Source organism: Rhinolophus sinicus, linkage group LG05 (assembly GCF_036562045.2).
Source record: "Rhinolophus sinicus isolate RSC01 linkage group LG05, ASM3656204v1, whole genome shotgun sequence".
In the NCBI taxonomy this organism is placed as follows: domain Eukaryota; kingdom Metazoa; phylum Chordata; class Mammalia; order Chiroptera; family Rhinolophidae; genus Rhinolophus; species Rhinolophus sinicus.
Window position 1 is genome coordinate 15,022,340 of NC_133755.1, and position 23,698 is coordinate 15,046,037.

The following is a 23,698-nucleotide window of genomic DNA, read 5'->3' on the forward strand; positions in this document are numbered from 1 at the left end:
TTTTCCAAGTGAAAGTTAGCCCTTCGACTGGTGAATGTAGACAACAAACCACAGTAGTATTAGCAGTACCTGTGCCTTTGTCACCAGTAGGAATCACAGATAGAGTTTTATCCTTGTGGCACATGTCTCAAAATATCATTTGTGCTCATCACTGCTTTGAAATTATGGTAGTTTTCAGCGTGACCCTAGACCATTTCATGCCTTAACAAAGAAGGACATTTTCTACTATATTAACATTTTGTTTTTTTAAATATTTAGATAACTATGGTTGAATGTAATTGGTTTCTGTTATCATCCTATGTGCTTTATTTTATGCATTCAAAAGCATTATTCTGAAAAGGGGTCCACAGGTTTCACCAGGCTGCCAAAGGCGTCCCTGGTCCCAAGTGAACTTCTATTAACGGTTCCCAGGAAAGCACTTGGGGAGATTTGAAAATGAGAAATGCTGGGGGAGCGTCGTGTGTGTGTGCGCGCGCGCACTCGCACGCAAGCACACTCTGATTCTTGCTGGGAGTGTGGGGTGGGCCTTTCCCCTGGAATCGCAGCCCCTGCGGGCTCCTGGCAGCACTGTGATGGATGCCTCCCTGAGTTCTGCTTCTCTGGGCACCCTGAGAAATGGAAACCAGCGCCCCTGACTCATGGTGAAGACACAGCTTCAATTAAGCCAGAGAAACACAATTTATTACCAGCATGTTTTCAGTTCCAGGCGATGCCTTGAAAAGGTCAGCTTCTTCTAAATATGAATATTTAGAAAAAGCAAGATCATAAACTAAGAGGGACTTGGTATTTTGTTGTGTGGGGGTTTTTTTTTGTTGTTTATTTTTTTTCTTTAACCAAGAAAATTCAGGCTCTCTCTCATAATGGGCAAACTTTTGCTTGACCTGCATTTTACTCTTTAAAAAGGAAGATGTTTTAGAACAACATTTGAGAAATTTTCTGTCAAGGGAATTTTACAGCATTTGAAACCAGGACAGTGAGCCCTAAATGTGGGACCTAAATGTGGGACCACACTTGCTGTCTGATGTCCTGATGGCACATTAGGAGAACATGTCTGCTTTGATGCTCCTGTTCCATGCCTAATTGTTTTGTGTTCATTTCAGCGGATGGCTACTGTTTTCATTAGGGGCTTTTAATCAGCAGGTCATCTTTTGAAAATACAAATTTGATGGAGTCAGTTCTTCCTTTAAAACCTCTACTGGCTCCCACTTGCTCCAGGGGAAAGTAAGAAATCCTTAACCTCGTGCCCAGGTCCTTTCTGCTCTGGCTGCAGCTTTTCCTATTGGCCTCCTGGGGCAACGTTTCCCTTTCTCCCCATCACTTCCTGTCCCATTCACATAGCAGTGGAGATTTACTGGATTATCTTGTAGGGTGAGTTTAGTAAAAGAGTAAGCTAGTGTGTTTAGTTTTTATTTTCATAGAGAAATCATTTTTAAAATAACTTTATTTTCATGCTAGGATGGATTTTATTTAAACCCCCAGATTACGAATTGGCCTATAAAATGTATAGTCTTGATGTTTTGTACACCCTTGATGTACATTCTTCACAAAGTTCTGGGTTTATTTTTGAAAAGATGCAGATTATGCATTTTAAAGCAATTATTTATTCCGCTTTTTCTGTTTCCTTTTATAATCATATCAGAAAATGGAATAATGATTTACTGATTTCATTGCCACAATCTCCCTTGGTTGGTAGAATGTTCTGCCCATAGTTTCTCTGTGATTTTTACTAACCCTCTAATCCTGCATTTTCCTATAGTCTTCCCCCTTCCTACATCTCTTCCGCAGTGAATGTGTTTTTCTAATTCCATATGACAAATATTTCTTGGTGCCTCCTGCCCACCAGACACGATGCCAAGTGCCAGGTGTAGAGTGTGGAGGAAACAGCGAGGCTGCCTCCCCGGTAACCCTTGTCGTCCCATCCAGGAGCGAGCCTTTAGCCTATAGAGAGCTAAAATTTTTACCCTGAGTTTGACAACTCATAGAAACAGAAGTGGGAGTGAGGGGTGGGGAGGTTCTCATTTTTTATTTTTTCTTTTACGTCACATCCACACCCTGTGTCCTGTCAGTTCATAGTCTCTGGAGACAAACTTATTGTGAAGTAAATAAGACCATCTTTTGATGCCTCCAGAACAGTCTCTCTTCTTGGGTCTGGCTCCTTTTGGTAGAGTTGTTGTCTTTAGTCTCTTAAATAATCAGTAACAATGTTTTGGTTTTTCCATAAAATTGGACCACTTGTACAGTCCATGGCAGCTTGAGATACTCTATGAAAAAGTTAACTAAATATACAGAGGGTGCCAAAAAAAGTATGTACATTTTTTAAAAAGGGAACAAAATGTATTAAAATTATGCTGATGGTCACCACTTTGAGCACCTCTTGTAACTGCAGAAGTCAAATGTGACTTGTATTCATCTTTTGTTATCGGTATATATCGAGGATTACAATTTTAATACAGTTTTTTCCTGTCTTAAAATGTGCACACATTCTTTTGGCACCCTCTGTATATTTTATAAATACTACATGTTGTAGTTCAGAGTTACAGTTCAGATCTAAAACAATGCTCCTCAAATTTAACCCATTGAAACACTTTTAACTTAAAGCGTTTCAAGCTTTGCTAGGTATGATTTGTTGTTGGTTGGTCTATGATGACTATTATTATTATTATTATTATTGATTTGTCGATCTGTATTTAGTGAAGGCATTTGTTAAAAATAAATACATAAATGAAAACCCAGTTAATGGAAGATGTTTTCATTATAAATTTTATTCACTTTTCTGCTCAAGAACTTTTCTCTGAGGGCAGGTAAGTTTGCCATTGGGTGAAGCATTGACAGAGGGATGGTCCCTGATTTCCTTAATTCTACCATAGGATGCTAAAGCATGCTCTCTGGCTCATTTGTTAATCGTTGTTATGCACTGCACTTGTCTCCCCCCAAACTGATGTGTTGAAGCCCTAACCCCCAGTCCCTCAGAATGTGACAGTATTTGGAGAGAGTGTTTTTAAAGAGGCAATCAAGGTTATGTGAGTCATGTGGGTGGACCCTAATGCAATCTGACTGGTGTCCTTATAAAACGTGAAAATTCAGACTTGCAGAGCCCCACCAGGGATGTGTGCACACACAGAGGAAACATCATGTGAGGGCACAGCAAGGAGGCGGCCATCTGCAAGCCACGGCGAGAGGCCCCAGGAGAAACCAGCCTTGCTGACACCTTGATCTTGGACTTCAAGCCTCCAGAACTGTGAGGAAATACATTTTTGTTGTTGAAGCCACTCAGTCTGTGGCATTTTGTTATGGCAGCCACCACCAAGCCTATTTCAAAGGATTCCACTTTTGACCAGATTCCTACGTCACGACAGGAGCCGGCATCCTCTCCATTTTTGTAAATAGAAAAGGCAAGACAGAAAAGACCCAGGCAGGGACAGGGCTGAGGGGCAGCCACCTCCACAAGACCCCCAGTGGGGTCTCCTTAGCAGCCAAGTGCCCACAGAGCTATGCTGGGGACCAGGGACGATGCAGGGAGAAGAGGGTATTCTGGAATCCTGGGAGCCGTGACTGGGGCTTTGTTCAGGAGTGTTCGTTCTCCATGGATCTTAACAAAACATCTGAGAACTGAATCAAACTCTTTCTCTAGTAAAGCCATGTGACGCATGCGTCTAGCACCCACGAGTGAAGAGCCGGAAACATTCTCCCACGCCAACGCTGCAGGTTTCTGGCTATTTGTGCTTTGGTGTAAATGCTCACGTTGCGTTTTCTGTTCCTGCCACATTTAACACTTCAGCCTGAATGCAGCTTTATTGCTGCTTTGGGAATTTTCTACAACTTATTTATGAGTATTAAAATTCTGGAGTCTTCCCCCACAGGAAAAAAGGGGGTGGGTACTTCTCAACGTTGAAATTGTCCCAGGATTGCAGCTTCAGGATAACCCTGCGTGGAGTCCAATAACTTGCAGGGCTAGACAGTGGATGCCCCCAGGCTGGTTTGCAATGTGCTGACAGGGCCCCACTGAGACAGCTCTGGGCAGAGGGAGGAGGAAGCAGGGTCACTCTGGGTCATGCATGCCACTGAAGGAGCCGGCCTGGGCAGAGGGAGCTGGGTGGCAGCCATCAGCATCTCGGGTTTCAGGCGCAGTGCAGCTCAGATCAAGTGCCTTCTGAGGTCTGTTTGCCTTTCCCAGGTATCTGAGACCCTCCTGTGTGCCTTGCTCTGTGCCTTCCTGGTCCAGAGATTAGAACGGGTGTGCCTCAGGCAGGAGGAAGAGAAAGCAGGCTCTGCTCTGCGACAGTGCAGATCACACAGTGCAGAGAACATGACCCTCCTATAGGCATAGGGACCAGTATAGGATGCTGTTTGACCAATGGGTGCACTCAAAATGGGCTCTGAACAAAAAGAATGGCCACGTCTTCGGAGACTGGAGTGGCTGAGGCCCTCTTTTCCTGTGGGTTGTGGTAGCAGGGTCCCTAGGAGGAGGGACAGCCAGGGGTCGTTAGTCTGTCCTTCATCTCCGCTTTTCTCTCCTGTGGCTCTGTCACTCTAGGGATTTGGGGGGGTGTCTGAGCTCCTTCCCCACCCAGGAACCCCACTGTGTGGTTGAGGCTTCTTTGGACCCATGGAGTCCCCCGCCCCCCCACAGTGTCCCCAAGGTGGAGGTGGCTCTGGAATTCCCTATTCTTCTTTTTTTTCCATTAGCTTCAGGTGTATAAAACAATGTAATAGTTAGACATTTGCACCCCTCACAAAGTGGTAACCCCTCCGCAATCTACTACCCCTCTGACATCGTATGTATCTGTTACAATTCCATTGACTCTATTCCCTACACTGTACTCCATATCCCGTGACTATATATACACCAGAGGTACCAAAAAATGTATACAAGTGGACACTTTGCTCATCGTTGCTCAAGGAGTAGTTTGCCATAATCAGAAGTGTCTGGACGCTGATGGAAACCACTTTGAGCACCTCTTGTAATTGCAGAAATCAAACGTGACCTGCATTCATCTTTTGTTATGGGTATATATTAAGCATACAATTTTAATACAGTTTTCCTTTCTTAAAATGTGTATATATATTTTTTGGCACCGTGTGTGTGTGTGTGTGTGTGTGTGTGTGTGTGTGTGTGTATTTAATTATAGTTGACATTTAATATTATTCAATTTCAGTTTTAGGGGTATAATGCAGTGGTCAGGCATCTACACCACCCATGAAGTAGTCTCCCTAATAAATCCAGTGCCCATCTGGCACCCTACATAATCTTTACAACATTATTTATTATATTCCCCAAACTACCTTTCATATCCCCGTGGCTATATTGTGGCTACTAATTTATACTTTCTAATCCCTTTACCTTCTCTCCCATTTTAACCCCCCTTCCATCTAGCAATCATCAGTTTTTTTCCCCTATATTTCTGAGTCGATTTCTGTTTTGTTTGCTCGTTTATTCTGTTCTTTAGATTCTACATATAAGTGAGATCATATGGTATTTGTCTTTCTCAGTCTGACTTATTTCACTTAGCATAATATTCTCTAGGTCCATCCATGTTGTTGTAAATGGTAAGATTTCATTCTTTTTTATGGCCGAATAATACTCCATTGTATAAATGTACTACAGTGTCTTTATCCAGTCGTCTATCCATGGGCATTTCAGTTGTTTTCAGGCATTTTGGCTTGGCTGTTGTGAATAGTGCTGCAATAAACATAGGGGTGCATATATTTTTTCGAATTAGAGTTTTGGAATTTTTGGATAGATACCCAGGAGTGGAATTGCTGGGTCATAAGGTAGTTCCATTGCCAGTTTTTTGAGGAATCTCCATACTGTTTTCCATAGTGGCTGCATCAATCTGCAATCCCACCAACAGTGCATGAGGGATCCCTTTTCTCCACATCCTTACCAGCACTTGTTGTTTGTTGATTTATTGATGATAGCCATTCTGACTGGAGTGAGGTGGTATGTCATTGTGGGTTTTATTTGCATTTCCCTAATGATTAGTGATGTTGAGCATTTTTTCATATGTCTGTTGGCCATTAGAAATCCCACTTCTTCCTTTAGGGCTGTCACAGGATTGTCACAGAGTCTGGCTGGTGCAGGATGGCCAATGAGAGTTCTTTAGGATATGAAACACCAGGAGCAAGGGCCCTGTAGGCAATGAAAGACCCCTCTTAGCCTGGAGTGGGCTGTTGGCTGGGAATCCAAAGAAAATTCAGGGATTCCTGCTGCTGGGGAAGAGAGTGAGTGTCAGCACATTGATAACTCACTGCCCCACGGGCTCCAGAGTAGGTCTGCGGGGCCAGCACTGCCCTAGAGTGGGCTCATTTGAGTTGCTCACTCAGCGGACACCAAAGCATCTATTAGAAGCTCATTTATTCAGTTTGCCCATTTATTCATTCATTTAACAAATTCACATTGAATGTCTGCTTTGTATTAGGCATGGATGCTCTAAATTAGACCAGCAGTTGGCAGACTTTTGCTGCAGAGAAAATAGTTTAGGTTTTGAGGGCCATACTGTCTCCACTGCCACTACTCAGCTCTTGTAGGGTGAAAGCAGCCACGGACAATAAACACATGGGTGTGGTTTTGTTCCCATAAAACATTAGTGACAAAAACAGGCATTGGGTTGGAGTTGGCCCATTGGCTGTAGTTTGCTGAGCCCTGGACTAGAAACACAGAGGTAAACAAAAGTGGGCATAGTCCCTGTCTGTATGGAGCATTTGTTATAGGCAAGGAAAACAAATCAATTACATCATCACAAACACATGTTTTAACTGTGAACACTAGTGCTTGAAGGAAAGATATATTCTCAAAGCTCTACAAACAAGGTTATGATATAGTCTCAGGACAGGAAAGCTTTCCTCAAGAGTTGATGCTTGAGTTGGGCTCTGAATCAGCATTAACCAGGTGAAAAGAGAAAGGAAACAGCACATGGAAAGGCCCTGTGACAGGAGTATGGAACATTCTGGAAACTGAAAGAAGGCCAGTGTGTGTGTGGGGGGGGGGCGGAAGTTGTAGAGGGGTACTGGAGAGGGGTGAGATGAGGCAGAAGAGTTCCATGCACAGCCATGCTGCAGTCTCCCTGAGACTAGTAGAGAAGATTAAAGCAAGAGAAAACAGCATCATATTTGCATCTTGAGAAAAGTATCTCCGGCTGCAACATGAGAAAAGATCGGAGAAAAACAAGAGAGGATGCAGGGGGAACAGGTAAAGGGATCGTTGCAAGAGAAGAAAGTGTCAATGGAGGTAAAAAGAAATAGATGGAGACAAGAGGTCTTTCAGAAGGGATGCTGATGGGGTGAGTATGGAGGGAGAGAGCCTGCAGGAGGGCTCTTGGATGTCAAGGTTTGTACAATTAGATGGGTAGTGGCGCTGGCTACTGAGACTGGAAACACTGCAGAAGTCCCTGGTTTGTTTTGTTTTGTTTGGGTCAGAGGAAGGGGCATAATAGGTTCAGTGGCCTTTGAGACATCACAATTAGAGGAGTCAGACACGCAGGTGATGTGTCCAGATCTGGAGCTCAGAGGAGAGGAAGGAGTGAAAGATAATATGAGAAGTCATCAGCATATGAAGGGTGAATTGAAGCCTTAAACATGTATTAGGTCATCTGGGGGAGGAAAATCGAGTAAAAAAAGAGAAGAGGGCCTCCAGGAGCTTTTATATTTAATAGCCAGAGAGAGAAGGGTGATAGCAAAATAGATTGAGAAATAACCAGGGGAGTAGGGAAGAAATAGATTGTTGTGTCTTGGAAGCTACGGGAAGAAAGTGCTTCAGGCAAGGCTTGAGTGCAGCCCGTACACACAGCACCATGGGACTGACCACTGATGCCGGTGCCATTCTGACAGCTCAGGGCATCCACTGTGATTGGTTAGTGCCGGTGCCACACCAGGTGTTACATATCATGACCATCATCCCTGCTTTTCAGTGTTGAAGGCTTGTGGGGCAGCAAACAAGATGAAGAGTGGGGACATTCCATTGGGTCTGGCAACAAATGCGGTGACCTTAGCGAGAGAACTTGAGGTGGAGCAAAGGGCTGAGGGGTGAGCTGAGGAGGGAATGGGAGGTGAGGGAGCAGACAGGAGGCCCAGGCAGTCCCCGATGAAGTTATACTGGGGTGCAGGGAACCTGACTAGGACAGGTAGAGGGGAAGCTAGAATGCCGTAGGGGGCTGAAATTTTTCAAGATATTGAAATCATGAGAGGGACTTATTAGTTCAACATACTGTATATTTAGTCACTTATCAGATTCTTTCTGTATCTCATTCATTTATTCATTATATGATCCAACATGCTTATCTCATCTTTGGGGGAGATGTTTACTATGTTATGAGCACTAGATTCATTTTATTTCCTTCTTTCCTTTCAATAGGATTTATCGAGCACTTATTATTTCCAAGTACTGGACCATCTCCCAGTGCTATAGAAATGAATAAATTCTAGCCCTGTGTTCACGGGGCTTATAGTTTGGTGCAGTGGTTATCAACCAGGGGTAGCTTTATCTCTGTCCCTTCCCTGGGGGACACTGGGCAATGTCTGGAGATGGTTTGTGTTGTCATAACTTGGGGGCAGTGGGGAGAAGAGCACCTAGTGGGTGGAGGCCCACACTGCTGCTGAATCCCTACAATGCACAGGACACCCCCACACCAAAGAATCATCCAGTCCAAAATGGGGAAAGGGTGAAAAGTGTCTCAATCGATGCACGCATGTGGTAACTGCTGGAGCACAGAGGATGGGTCCTTAGGCATGCGTGGTGGAGCTGGCCAAGTAGAAAATGATGGACAGACAGGACAGGTGGAGGCAACACCTGTGGAAAGGCATGGAGGTATGAGGGAGCGTGGTGCAAGCTCAGGAGCTTCCAGCAGCTCAGAGCAGTAGCCCATGGCCAGAAGGGCAGAAGTCACTCGAGTAGGGCTGGAGCCATAAATGCCATGCCAAGTATTTTGAACGTTGTCTACTCAATGGGAAACCACTAAAGGACTCCAAATGAGAGGAAACCAATTTGCGCCTTAGGTAATCATTCTGGTGGCAGGTGAGCTCAGACAGTAAGCGCTAACGTTGATTGAGAACCTACCATATGTCAGGCACTTCTGAATTACCTCATTTAACCTCCCAACAATCCTATGTAGGAAACGCCCTTGTTACCCCATCTTACAGCAGAGAAGACTGAGGCAGAGGAGTCACAAGGTTTGCTTAATGTCACGGGACTAGTAAATGGGAGAGCCAGGACTTGACTGAGACAGGGTTGTAAACAAGCAGGAGAGAACCTGGGGTTCTTTCTGTGTCCCCCTTTGCACCTGGGCTCTGGAAACAGGCTTGAACACCCCCAGGGTCTCAACTCATAATTCCCATGTTCCAGCACTTCCTGCGGCTGCTCCAAAAATTCCATGCCTGCAGTTTTGAGGAGTGTGGCCTTGAGGTAGCCAGTTTAATTCTTCCTGATTAGGAGTTCTTATGTAGCTGTTAATTTTTTAGGCACTTGTGGTTGAAACGCCCCATCAAAATACAAACACTTGAGGAAAGTGTGGTTGTGGGGAAACAAACAAAAATCATTGTCTGCTGTCTGAGACCTTTACGTGGACCCCAGTAACCATGTATAAGTCCTCCGTCAGGACACCCCCACGCCATCAGCAAATGCACCCTTTCTCCTCTGTCTTTGCTGGGGGATAAAGGTGGATTTGCCTGACTTATGAAATGTAAACTAGGTCTCAGGGCCCAAAGCTATGTCATTAGCCAACGCAGATCCTGCTTTCCAGCTTTTCATTACAGCGGCTCCTCCTCCCGTGACGAGGGATGGTCGAGTGTGACAGCCCCTGGCCCAGGACTGACAGGCATAGAAAGCAGGAGATGGGGGTTTGCAGGTGGACGGGACTACTCCAGGCCAGAGGGGAGAAGAGACTTTTGCAGCTCAGGGAGGCCACGGGTGATAGACTGAGGTGGGACCAGAGGTACATTTCAGCAGTGTTCCTCCCACGTGGAAAGAAGATCAGGCACGCATTTTCATATTTATATAGGCTTTTAAATAAATTTATGTCTCCCTTTTTTCAGGCAGTGGCAGGTTTCTGGCAGGGCTTAGGGAATGCAAACTTGTCTGTGATCTGGAGGGAAAGACCTCCTGAAGAGAACATACTAGAGGTAGTGGCTGGAATAACCACTATTCTTTGAGGTTGGTTTATGGAGTCCACAGCCCCAAATTATCCTCACCTGACAGATGAAGAGCCAGAGGCCCGGCCTCTGTCACATGGGGTGTCCATGGGAGAAGCCAGGGTCACATGTCTGGGCTTTTTTCTGGGTTTTCCTTCTTCCTTCAAAGATTCCGTGGTAGGTTAGAGAACGCTCTGGGCTTCAGTTTTTCCATCTGCACGAAGAAGGGTTTGTTGGACTAAAACCCTTCCGGTGTCCCTAATGGCTTTGATTTGTAGAGGAAATCAGGTATTTTTCAGAATGGTGACTGGGTACCTACAGCACTAAGAAAACTAACTTTACAACCAAATATAAGGCAGTTCCCCACTTTCCCAAACAAAAGGTTTCTAAAACCATTTTTTTAGCCAACCTGACTATACAAGTTTTTGTGGAATGTAGATGAAGCAAAGTATTTAATTAATATCTTTAGTTACACATCTTTAAAATTACAAAATAGATAAAATATGAATTTTAAAATACTGCTTTTTCCCATTATATATTTTATGGCTCATTATTCAAACCTGTCATTTGCAGTTTCAACTCCTGCGTGTTTTGTTTCCAGTGTGTTTTTTCTTTGATCACTAGAATGGCTTTTTGAGTCCTCTGTCAGTTTTCCAGAGCTCATAATCCTCACTTCCGTCCACGTTTTCACGAGATGGCACTCTTTGAATCCAGGGATCACACTTTCCTTTACAATTTTATCCCAAGCCACAGGCCCCAATTCCCATAAGTTGAGCAGTTGTTGTTGTTTTTTTCTTTTTCATTTGCCTTATAGATGAATATTCACAATCTCTTGCAATAATTAACCATGTTTAGGTTTCTTTTTAAAGTGACCTTTAAAAGTCTTACAACAACACCCAAATACTAAAATTATGAAGTCATAATCCCAAGAATAATTACTACATCTGTGTTAACTAAATTAGGTGGGAGAGTACACTGGAAGATGAGCCTTTGTATTGATACAGAATCTATCAATTGATATATTGGATATGTTGAATATAAGGCAACACCCTTTTGTTTCTGAGGCATCATGGGGACAAAGGGGAAAGATGGCCATTGACAAAAAAAAATGTAACTTAACCAAATTCTCCTTTAAAACCCATCAGCTTGTTACATTGTACATGTGAGCGTTTCTTTACTGACTAATTGGTAGCCAATGTGTGTGAATGTAGGTAGAGGTCTCCAATGGAGACAGATCCCAGAGGATGGTTCTGGGTCGGCTGGGCCCCCAAAAGCTCTGGTCATCACCTTTCCCCACCTTCCATGTACCAGGAACTGCAAGCCCCTTTTGGCCACCTTTCTGCCAATACGCCACTGGGCTTTTGTGTCATTTAATGAGCATAGAGTCGTTTGGAAATATGCACTGTGCTCCACAAAAGGAAATAGTAACATCATCAGCAATGATTATATTCCAGCCCTTCAGCACTATTGCTACTATTAATGTCCATTATCACTATATTGCCTGAAATGTGTTCAGCTGTCATTGTCACTGATCAAGGTGTCCGTCCTGGAAAATGTGTGTTCTCTCCGTCTGGATCATACTATATTTTGCTGTTACTGTTTTTAATTTTTTTTTTTTTTTTGGTAGATAATTGGAACCTGCTACTTCATACTTTCAAAAGTAATGTAGTGGGGAAAGCCCTGAGTGGTGCAAAGCCTATGCTTCCATCAGGGAAATGATGCAATTTCCATGCAAAAGTGACCATAATATTATTCAGTGATTACATGGGGGTGGGGGGTAGTCTGTTTTTGTTAGACTTTTGAAAGTGGCTAATTGAATTCCATCCACATAATCAGAGGTTATGAGTTTCCAGCACAGTGTCTTTGCACATGTTGGCGTGTTGGGGGCTCATTTCCCCAGGGTCCTTCCCAGCCCAGGGTCCCCAGAGCCTTTGCTGACCACTTGGGGCAGACCTGCAGTGCCAGCCTGTCATGTCCTGGCAGCAGCTCTCAGCCCATGAGTTGGAAAATACTCCAGCTTCCTCACCCCTCTGGTGGGACAACTCTGAGACAGGCCCCTCTCTGTCCCCCAGAGGCCCCGGAGCCTGCCGTGGTGACCTGCTTACTTAGGGCAACCTGTGTTGGCTCCCTTCACTTACCCATCTCACTTCTTCACTCATCTACCTGAGCTTTCTGGGATCACTCTCCAAATAAGCCACTTGCCTCAAATCCTTGTCTAGGTTCTGCTTCAAAAGAGAGGCACCCCTGTCCTTTCAGCTTTCTCCTTCCCATTTTGAAGGCCGTCAGCGGCCTCCCTGGATCCCTCTGTTCCGTAACCCGTTTTGTGCAACCCTCAGAGAAGTCTCTGTTTTCAAGCGTCATCGTCCTGAAAAATGAGAACTCTGAACTTTTTTTTGTTTTGTTTTGTCAGGAAGGTAATGAGTATAATTTATTTCTCCCACCTCTTCTCTTAATTATTATTACCCCATTCAAAGGAGACAAGATGATTTAATCCAGGTTGTATTTAAAATACCCGTGATCAATGTCCTCACTCTGAACATGTATCTGCGTGCTCTTAGATAATTTGTATATAATTTTAATAAATTTGTCAACAGCAGCCCTTCCTCATCTTAACAGGCTGATGGCAGACAGATCATTTAATTTGCTCCTCAGTGTTATTTTTCATACATGGTTGCTGCACGGCCGACAGATACCAGATGATCCCATTACAAACACATTTGACACAGCATGTACTGTGGGGAAGAGTAAACTCAAGGACTCCTCTTGTCGCAGTGTGCGTCTCCTTCTCACTCACGGGGGACGGGGGCATCCCGGAAACCAAGGCGCCTGCGCAGGCGCGGAGGCCGCAGTCCTGGCAGAATTCAGGTGCTAAGGGAAGCCCTTGCTTTACCTGCCATCACAGAGGCTGTCAGTGCCCGACCCTTTCCCCATCCTGGGCATCACCTGCTGACAGTCCTGCCTCTTTCTGTGTGAGGGTGTCCAGTCCACTCACTGGGCAGGCTGGAGCTGATACCCCAAAGCACCCATCCACTGATGAGAAGGGGAGGTGATGAAGAACCCCAGCTTCCTTCCTTACCTCCTGCCCAGCAGGATTAAGCCCCAGTGGGCTGCAGCAGTAGCCCACTCCTTACTGCATGCTTGATTGGCTTTTCTCCTGTCCTATGTCGAATCCCTATTCTCTCATTGCTTTGGATTAACCTCGCCCCCACCCACCCCCAAAAAACAAACAAACAAACAAAAAACGTGCATTCAAATCCATGTTTGGGGTCCGCTTTGGAGAGGAAGCGAAATTAAGATGCTCGCCCCTCTGAATGTATCCATGTTGATCTTTCAGATGCTCTCCTCCTCCAAGATCTAATTAAGCCCTAATGTGGAGCTCCCCACAGCCCGGGAGCTTTCCCTCCTCTGACCACTTTCAGTCTTCCGAGCGTAGTTAAGTTAGCACTCAACCATTTGCAGCCTGGTGCAGTCCTGTATTTCTGCATGTGAGTGTGTGATGGGGTAGATGCCAACTCTGCCAGCTCCTAGCTAACCTGAAGGTCCATCTGAGACCTGATGGCACTCCAGCCACATCCTAATTTGGAGTGAGGGTAGAGGATGGGGAGCTAGACAATGCTTAGAGTGAACACTTTGGCGGGGAACGTACAGAAACCTCTCCTTTCAAAGACTAATGTGAGCGCTGATGGATTCTTTGTGCCATTTCTGTCTGCTGGGGTAATGGGAAGGCCAGTACGTTGTGTTCCAAAGGAAAAATGTTCTCTAGCCTTGGTAATCTTTGCCATGCTGGCTTGTGGCAGAGAAAACAACATTACTTCTAAATTTTCTCAATGGAGTGAGATGTGTGTAATGTATAATAATCTATAAATAAGCCTTTAGGAAGCATCTATGTGTTTCTTTTTAGATGTGTTCAAGCCAACTATAATTTAATATGAATTCTAGATGATATGTAATATTTTTATTTGCTACTTCATTGCTCAATGTTTCATATAAACCTGAAGAGGAAAAAAACACACAGTCCCACATATAAAAGAAGAAGCAGATGGCTAAATGTGACCATGGGAGAGAAGCAGTGAATGGAGTGGGTCCCGAGTGGAGGCTTCCCGCCCTGGGCCTGGACCGAGATGGAACGGAGGGAATTTCGGATGTGTGGTTACCTGTGTTTGTTAGCCATTTGTTTTTAAGCCACTGTGTTTTAAGCAGGCCATTAGTATTCAGAAGAATCCACAGGTATCTTTGTTATGGCTTTTTTCTATCTTTTAAATGTACATATAAATGAGTATGTATTATTTATAGATGTCTTTGGACTCAGAAACATCGAGCTTGAGAAGTAATTCAGCAAGGAATATTTGATTTACTGCTCGCTGGAGAGGAGAGGGAAGACAGGAGGACTTTCCACAGGAAGGAAGGCTGGGTTGTGATAACTTGTTTAACCTTTCTAGGGGGCTTTCCTGGAATCTTCCGTTACCGTTAAACGGTAGGAAGACGACTGGGTGAAAGAAAGAATGGCAGCCAGGGGTGAGGAAGCCACCGTGGTCATCCTCGCTCTCCTGCTCATCAGCTCTATGACCTCAAGCTTGTCACTCACCTTCACTCGCTTGTGGTTTCCTGCCTGTACCTGGACATGAGTCTGCACCAGCCTGCAGCCCAGTGATGTGGTGCATTCGTATTGACTGCTCTGGGCTCTGGCCCGATGCCTAGGCTGCTGGGTTCCTTTCCAGACGTGCGGTGAGGTTGGTGAGTGGTGGTTCCGTGCTTTTACACACGGGACGTGAAGCCATGTGTGATCAAGCCACTTGCATACCCTGGTAGAGATCAGGAAAACTGAATTTGCTGCTAATTCTGTTTGCAGTTCCTGGGCTGTTTCTAGATTGGCCAAGAAAAACAGAGCACTTAGGAAATTCCTGGGAATGACTGCTTTCTGCCTGGGTACGGGAAAACATGCCTGTCTGTGGTTTATTTTTAAATGGATAACTCATCATATCTGGGTAAAAACTACTGTAATCTTCAAAGGCTTTTCTTTCACAATTTTTTTTTTCTCTGAGAGTATGGAAACAGCCTCAGATCTATTCACATAAAACAGCTTTTTACTGAGTAAGGTAGCAATGCCTCTCAGACCCTCTTGGGGGCAGGAAGAGTTTTTCAGCTGCTGGCTCTACAGTCTGGGGTTCAGAGGAGCGCTGAAATGAGGAAAGAGAAGCCGTAACTGGCAGCATCTGCCCTCAGGCCTGGAGTTTGGTTTACCAAATGCTGGGGAAGAGGAGGGAGGAAGAGGGATGAAACTGTCCTCTCAGAGGAAATTCGGGGAGATAGCTAGAGGGAGCAGAGACTGGCAGCTGACCAGTGACAGGTCTCCCTAGGACTCCTATGCACAGGGCCAGCCCACTAGCTCCCAGAGAAGATCCCTCGCCGTTCATCAGTCCCGCACATGCTCACTACATGGGAGACAAGACACCATCAGTGTGATTCTCAGTCCTCTCCATGGCACTGTAGGTATTTTGGGGGCACCTATTCTGTGCTTCAGTTGGCAGCCATGGCAATAATAAAGGCCATAGCCATCTGTTATATGTGCCATGGGCTATGCTAAGCCCATGGCACATTTGAGCATTTAACTCTCAGAAAAGCATGGATGTTCAGCGATATCACCCCTACTGCACAGGTGAGGAGGTAGAGGCGGGTGGGGGTGTGGTGATGGGAGTCACCAGTGTGATTTCCCTGCCATTTACTAGATTTAGACCTGGGTCTGTTGGAGTTACGTCCTCCATGCTCCTCACCAATGCATGGCCTGAGCCAGCCCTGAGCCAGGTGTGTCAGGGATGAAGACAGAAATCCAGAATGAAGCTCTGACGGCCATGCAGGCCACGCCTGAGACCACAGGATTCAGATTGGGAGAAGGGGATCCCAGACCTCTCAGCATCTCCGTGAGGGGACCAAAAGCCCACTGAGCCTACAAGCCCATCTTGTTTTACTCTGTGATGTCACTTTTTCCCCATCACTTCTCCCCAAAGTTGTCAAGAAGCCAAGGTCCAAAGGGACGGGGCTGCTGAGGGGCCCTGAGCAGTAGCAGCCCTGGCAGTGAGCGGACATTGGATCCAGTGAACTTGTTTGGTGGCTGCCTCTCCTGTCTTCATGACTGTCTCCAGCCCCCTGACCTGTAGAACTATGGCCCAGAAAGAGGGCTCAGGGTGTTTTCTGATGAGGTTGGCCAGTTCAGTGCTTGAGATACAGGTCAGAGACTCCCCTGAAGAATTGAGGGTCAGTCACTCTGAGCCCCAAGGTCGGTCACCAGGAAAGGGATGGGGCAAGTGGAAGGGAAGAGGGAAGTCCTACTCTCTCCGGGCTCAGCTTGTGAGGTCCAGACTTGAGGTGGGCTTTTGCCTGGGTGTGAACTCCTCTGTGGTTCGTGCTAAGGTGGGGGCCACCCCATGGAGCTGGGATGGGCCCTCCTGGAGAGGAAGAGCCAACTTGTCTGGCCACATACTACTTCCTCTTCCTACTGCTCTTACCCACGTCCTGGCTGAGTGTTGTGTTTTACTCCCCAAGACTAGACAAGTCTTGTTAAAATGTTCTAGCCTGGTCCCAGGAGTGTCAGGGAGAACCACGGCAAGAGACTCAGCCATATCTGAGTCAGAGTTTGAAGTGGGCGGCACTGCTATGGACAACGCGGTGGTGGGTATGCTTCCTCCATCGATGCTCCACCCACCGGGCGACCTGGCAGGTGCTGGAGAGGAGGGGACTGCATGGCTCTTATCACCAGGAAGGAGAGGGACACCTGGACCCACCGCAGCTCAGCTTGGGAGCGTCGGCAGCTGGCCTCCCTGTCGGTAAAGTAGGATGTCCACGCCTGCCCTTCCTCTCCCGGGGTCCGCATGGCCGTCTAATGAGGGTGAGAAGATGCAGAGGCACTCCAAAGAGCCCACAGCATCCGCAAGTGTGAAGCGTCGTCATGAAAAGCTTAAATTTATGGGTCTGCAGGAGAAGCAACATCTGGGAAGGAATTATTGCAATTGAAAGGGAGGATGCAGGCCTGTGTACAAGAGCGAAATGTGGAAGCAGTGTCTGATTTTTTTTTTAAACTGATTTGTATTCCAGTCATGAAACGTTGGTATGAACTTCCAGATGTTCAAAGCAAAATTGTCGAAAATGCGTTGACTCTTGTAGGCATCTTCCTTCCTTCAACACAGCTTTACTGAGCACCTACTACGTGCCAGCCACTGCACGCTCTGCCGACGTCTTAAATGCCACTGTGGGCATGTCAGGAGGTTAGGGCCACCAGCACCCCACCCCTCCCTCATCTTGTAGTCTTCAGAAAATGCCAGGACCGCACCAGTTCTGGTTCCAGTGACCGGCAAATCTGCATTAACCAGGGCGCATGTGCTGGTGCTGTGTGGTGGACTGAATTGAACAAGTCTTAATTTAATTGCTGGGAGTCGATTTGCAACTTTTTTTTTCTGCAACATTTCAGTCTGGGTTTCTGACAGTCTTGTCATGGCATAACTTAGGTTCCCGTCAGACTGCAAACACCCCATTTTCCTTATCTGCCCATTCTCCTTGCCCAGTGCAGATGAGAAGGTCCCAAAGAGGGGCCACCAAGAAACCTCCTTGGGTGACACATGTGTCCTTATCGTTATGTTCTCCAGTGATTTGCCTCAGGAGTGTGTACTCCACAGAATGAAGGAAAACCTTCAGGGAGGTGTTTTTAGGAGGAAAAGGAGAGAAGGCAGGTGGGAGGGGATCCAGGGAGGGCAGTGGATGAATGGTCACAGAAGCAGAGAAGAACTTGGGGTGTCTAGGGGACAGCAGGCCCAGGCCATACAGGACCCAGGGAAGAGTCTGGATGAGTTCTCTGGGGCCCAGGCCAGGGAGAGATTTGGGGCAGGGAGGGCACCTGTTATGGGCTTGAGCACAATCCCTCTGGCTGCTGTGGAGCCGCTGGGGGCCTGTTGCTGTGAACCAGCTGGGAGGTGGGGAAGCCTAGCCCCAGGCAGCAGTAATGGACATAGAGAGAACAGGTGACCAGGTCACCCAGCGCACTATTTGAACAATGCTGTGTGTGTGACAGGAGCTAGAGAAGGAGGAGTTGGGGCTTTAAACAGAGGGAGGTGGCAGTGCTGTGCCTTGAGATAAGGGTCCAGAAGTAGCAGGTTTGGAGACAGTCAAGATATTAATGCATGCATTCCCCGTGGCAGGAGGGGGATGTAAATTGATTCTTAGAGTGGGAAAGGTAGTGCAAAAACCCATAGATGTTGCAATGGCTTATGACCCTCCAAAGCTCCACCCTACCCGACAAAATCTTATTCTTTAGAATTGAATTTCTTTCATTAGAAAGAATTTCAATTTAATTTAATTTCTCTCTTGGGGGAGGGAAGATAATGGAAAAAGGTTGAGAAGCACTAAGTTAATAGAAATGGAGAATTGGGGAGCTGCCTCACTGCTGACAGAGGTCTTGTGGTTGGGGTGGGGGCAGTCTGTGGCCTCTGTGTTGTGGGAGGGTCTGCATAGGGTGAGGGGATCACTTGGGAACCTGACCACTACCAAGGCACCTGGAGGCTTCGAGAATCGGGCAGCCAATGGGTCCTAGGGTTGGTTTGGGCTCCCTGGGAACTGATGAGGACCTCTGCTGACACCTGTACTTCAGAGGTGACTCCAGCGTGAACACAGGACAGCTCTAGTCTCCTCCTCAATGGGGGTCCCAGGAACAAGGTGGCCGGGTAATTGGGAGCAAGACGTGGGATGGGAGGCACAAATCTAGAATTCCAGTTCTGGCTCCCTCCCTCATTTTTTGCCATTTAACTTGCAATTCTTATTTTTCACAAGCCTCAGTTTCGTCATCTATAAAATGGGGGAATTAATAGTCATCAACTCCTAAATTTGTTAGAAAAGGTAAATGAGAAAATGTGAATGAGTTAAGCTTCGTAAACTTCAAGCATTATGAAAATTGTGTGATTGCATCTCAGTGAGGAGTCACGGCCTCTGAAGTTCCTGCCTGTCTTTGAAGAACACATGCTCACACAAAAGCTTGCCAGGCACGGTATCCATAACATTAGAGTAAGTAACAGATCTCATCAGTAGCCATTTCTAGCTCCTTAATGGAAAGAGGAAATGTCTGCCTTCTGCCGGGTGGGCTCTCATAAGGTACTCCATCTTTGTGTCTCCATCCTGCCCTCTTAAAAGCAGAGCTTTCCAGATCCCTTGGCCCATGAACTGTCATGAACCTGATGGATAAACCTTCTGAGAGCATTTATTTGGGATTGGCAAGATGCCTGCAGCCTTTGGTGAACCCATGGTTGATATTACAAGGGGGTGGCCTGTTCTTCTGTCTTCTCAAAAGAAAGAATATGTGAACCAGCAAGATACATTCAGAACAGACATCCGTGACCCATGCCAGGTGTGCTGGACAGCTCTGCCCTGGGCTGACAGGAGGGGGTGTGGTAGCTGGTTTTCTCGCTACAGTTTTCAGCCTCCAGTTCCTTTGCTTTTTTTCTTCTAAGGAAGAAAGAATCCCCATTTCCTAGCTGGTTGAGGGGTGGCGTGCTACCCAGTGCTGGAGATATGATTGGGTAGCATGGTCAAGACCCAGGCAGGGCTGCTCTGTAATCCTGCCTCAAACAGGAGATTCCATAGTTGGTTTCACCTCTTACAGCAATTTCTCTCAATAAACAAAAAATCCTGGGACTCTTGTTTAAAATTCTCTTGGTTATCAATTTGGTTCAAGTCAGGAACCATCTTTATTTATAGGCCTAGAGTTAGAATGGGTCTCAAACATTTCTTTGAGTTTAATTTTGAAGAATTCCTAGCTTTTAGGCAGTTATTTAACCCAAAGAGCCCATTCAAGTGTCTTGCTTTCATATTGCCTTTTACGCCCTGTCAAACTCAAAGACCCATTTCACAGATATTGATTTACTAGCCACTGTATTTTTTAAAACTAAATTAGAACTCCCTCATCCTTTGGCTTTTGAATTTTATTATCCTTAAGCCTGGAAGCTGTCATTTGATGATGAAATTAGTGGGAAAGGGCCAGTTTGACCAGAGATATCAGAAGTCAAGTCCTGAGATAGCGTCTTCCTCTCACCTGGAGATGGAAACCATACCTGTCTATCTCCCTGTGCTCTCCTGGGTTCATTCCTGAGACTCATTTTCCCAGGCCGTGATCTTTGGAAACAAAGTTTTTACAGCGTTAACTTGGGAACAAAATTATTACTAGAAATTGGTTTGTAGTAACTTATTTTAAAATCACTTCAAATACCACGTGTGCCGTTACAGTAGAATGTGTTTAGGTACTTGGGTATAGCATGTAGGCCATCTAAGAAGAAAGGATAATGAAGGGTGGTGTATGATACACCACCATGTGATGGGCGCCGTGGAGCAGAGATTCAAATAATAAGATACTCTGTCCTCAGGACGCCCAGGATTTGACCGCAAGGGGGAGAGTTTGGATAGAGGAAGAAATACAAGAGGAAATAAATAAAATCTCTGCAACAGGAAGTAATGCTGATGTGAGCTGAGAACCCTTAGAAACCCCTCACAGGAGGACCTTCTGGCTGCGGAGGGCAGCGATGTCCTGAGGAAGATGCTACTTGCCCGGGGACTCTCAGTAGCAACACTGAGATGATGAGAATGAGGATTAGGGACCCATTTCTCTGGTTTTCAGAATGGGAAAGGAAGGTTCCTAGGAATTACAGAACTTTGCCATATCACAAAAGTAAGAGGAGTTGGAATTCTAATTCAGATCTCATTCCAAAGTGCTGCTTTTACCCTTCTCTGGGAATGTATCCATTAGAGCCTTGACAGGAAAAGACACATTCAAATGTGTGATTTGAAGAGAGTTAAATGAAAGGATTATTCACAAAAGTGTAGGCACGTGTGAAGGGATCACAGCAGTACAATACCCCAGGGCTTATAATGGGTGTGGGGCCTTTATACCCTCTAAGCCTAGGGCAGGGGAGGGAGCTGTTTGTTACTGGAACCCAGACAGGTAGCTCTGTGGAGCCCTCCCAGGCCAACCAGAGCCGTGACCTTCAGTTGAAGAATATAGCCAGCCCATGAAGGCGCTGCAGGCAGGATGGGAGTTTGGGGAATAAGAATCCGACCACATCCCCCGGCTCCTGCTGTTACCTGCATTGGCTGAAACTAACCAGAGGTTGCAGGTCTCAGAGCACGAGTGATGGCCTCCATGCAGATCGGAGGAGCCTCCCAAGGCACAGAAGAGGGAAGACAGGACACCTGGAGGGGCAGACAGAAGAGTTCCAGCAGAGCCTGTACTATGGAACGTGTCAGCTCGTGTTAAGATCTTTTCATAAGCACATTAGGGAAAAGTCCCAATAAACTTGGCTTTGCATGTGGTTTATTTTTGTTCAGAATCTTGTAGTTATCCCCTCTAGAAGTGGCCTCTGGGGACCACAGTGGAGGAAGGATGAGGCCATTGTCATCAGAACAAGTTAGACAGCCCTGGTGGCTTGCCTCCCTCCACTGCCCCTCCAAGCGCCTGTCTGGCCTGTGCCATATTCATCCGGTGCAACCTGGGTAGTTGCTCCATCCAGGTTAAAGAGAAGGGAAGCACATTAATTTGTGACATTGGCTTCAGAGAGGTTTGTCACAAGAGAATGAGAGCTCCCTCTACTTGGTGTCTTTTAATTAGCAAGTAGCCTTTACAGTAGCCTACGAGGCCCTACGTGATCTACATACTCACCTCTCTGGCCTAATCTCCTGCTAGAATCTTCCTTGGCCAGCGACATTGGGCCTTGGTGATGCAGGGACCGTCATTCCCCCACCAGGGTGTTTACACCGGCTCTTCCCTGTGCCTGGAATGCTGTCCCCCAAGTACCCCACTCCTCACCTTCATGTGTGCGCAGATGTCATTTTCTCATGAGGCGTCCCCTGACCACTCCCCTGAAACTGCATCACAGGCCCCCAGCTCTCATCCTCTGCTTTACTTCTTCTCTAGTAAGTAGCACTGACTACCTTCTAATACGCTATACCATTGGTACTGATTTCTTAAGTTTGTGCTTATTGTATGTTTCCACCTACTTCTAGAAGATGAGCTCCATAAGGGCAGGAATTTTTGTTGTCGGTGTTCACTCATGCATTCCCAGTGCCCAGAACATAGCCTGACACAGAGCAGGCTGACATATTGAATGAATGAATGAATGAATGAATGAATGAATGAAATTCTCAACGATCTAAAAATAGTCTGACTGCTGTCTCCCAGACTTCTCCACCAACACGTCTCTGCCAAAGATCTTTCCCAGAAATACATCGATCATCTTATTATCACCAGTACTGTCAATATTCTGTGGCCAAAGGAATGGATTTATCCATGTGTTTCACATACACTTGGTAGAGGAAATGTACTCACGATGTTGGCTCTGTGTCAAAATTAAATGGTGACCTTGGCTTACTTTGCTTCCCCGCAGAGGTTATTTCTTAATCGTAAAGGGAACACTCTATCCTTGGGAAAAATAATATTTTTGCCACTTTCAGCTTTAAAATGGCTATTTGATATGGCTGGCATGTGTCTCTGTCAGAGGCAGCTGAAAAAGCTTAGGTTGAAAGGCTTTGAGAAAGCCCCCGTGTGTTGTTGGAGAGCAGCTCGCCATAAGACGGAATTAGTTTACAATAACTTATTTACCTGTCCAAATCCTTCATATCACATTAAAGCTTTCCCCCGCTATCCGGGACGCTGGAGTGCTAAGAGGAAAAAGGGAAATCAATTGATAATGATATATTCAGTTTAGAAAAATATATTGATTCCCAGGTAATGACAGTCGTGGGTTTTTGCTGGGGAGAATGCCATTTCCTGTCGTGAAGATGGCTTTCACATAGATTCCATTTGAAACAGGGAACTAGGAATAGCCCTGCCTCTCCTTAATAGATAGCCTTTTTCTTCTAAGTATTAAATCTATCTATATATATATACTTTTTTTTTTTAAAGTCTCTCCAGGGAACCCATCTTTTGCCTCCTCAAGGTCTTCTTGCCCATTGTCTAAAAAAACTAACAATTTGTTTTTGTAATTCTAGAGTTTGTGTCCTGTACTCTTTTCAGCATTAGATTAAAGATTTTCATTTCTTATTTTTTTCCATCTCTGGAGTATGTTGGTTTAGATTAGACGGAAGACAAAGCTACCGTGTTTCCCCGAAAATAAGACCTAGCTGGACAATCAGCTCTAATGCATCTTTTGGAGCAAAAATTATTGTAAGACTCGGTTTTATTTTACTATAATATAAGACCTGCTCTTTATAATATAATATAATATAATATAATATAATATAATATAATATAATATAATATAATATAATATAATATAATATAATATAATATAATATACCAGGACATATTAATTTTTGCTCCATAAGATGCATCAGAGCTGATTGTCCAGCTAGGTCTTATTTTCGGGGAAACACGGTATTAGTCTCTCCCTTATTTAATGTTAATGGGTCCACCATGGGGATTAGGGCTTTGTGTGTTTGGGGACTGGGTAAAGGATATCTAGTGTCTCCTCCCTGGGGTTCTCTGCTGCCCACTTGGCCCCCTTATCTGAGAGTGCCATGGCAGAGTTTGGGCACAGCCTGTGTGAGATTG

General features: G+C 45.6%; 1 protein-coding gene across 3 annotated transcripts in view; it reads left to right on the forward strand.

Moving 5' to 3' along the window:
* The window catches only part of KLHL29 (kelch like family member 29), a 294,180-nt gene that overhangs the window by 54,960 nt on the left and 215,522 nt on the right, over positions 1-23,698 (forward strand). The gene's annotated exons all lie outside the window — the stretch shown is intronic.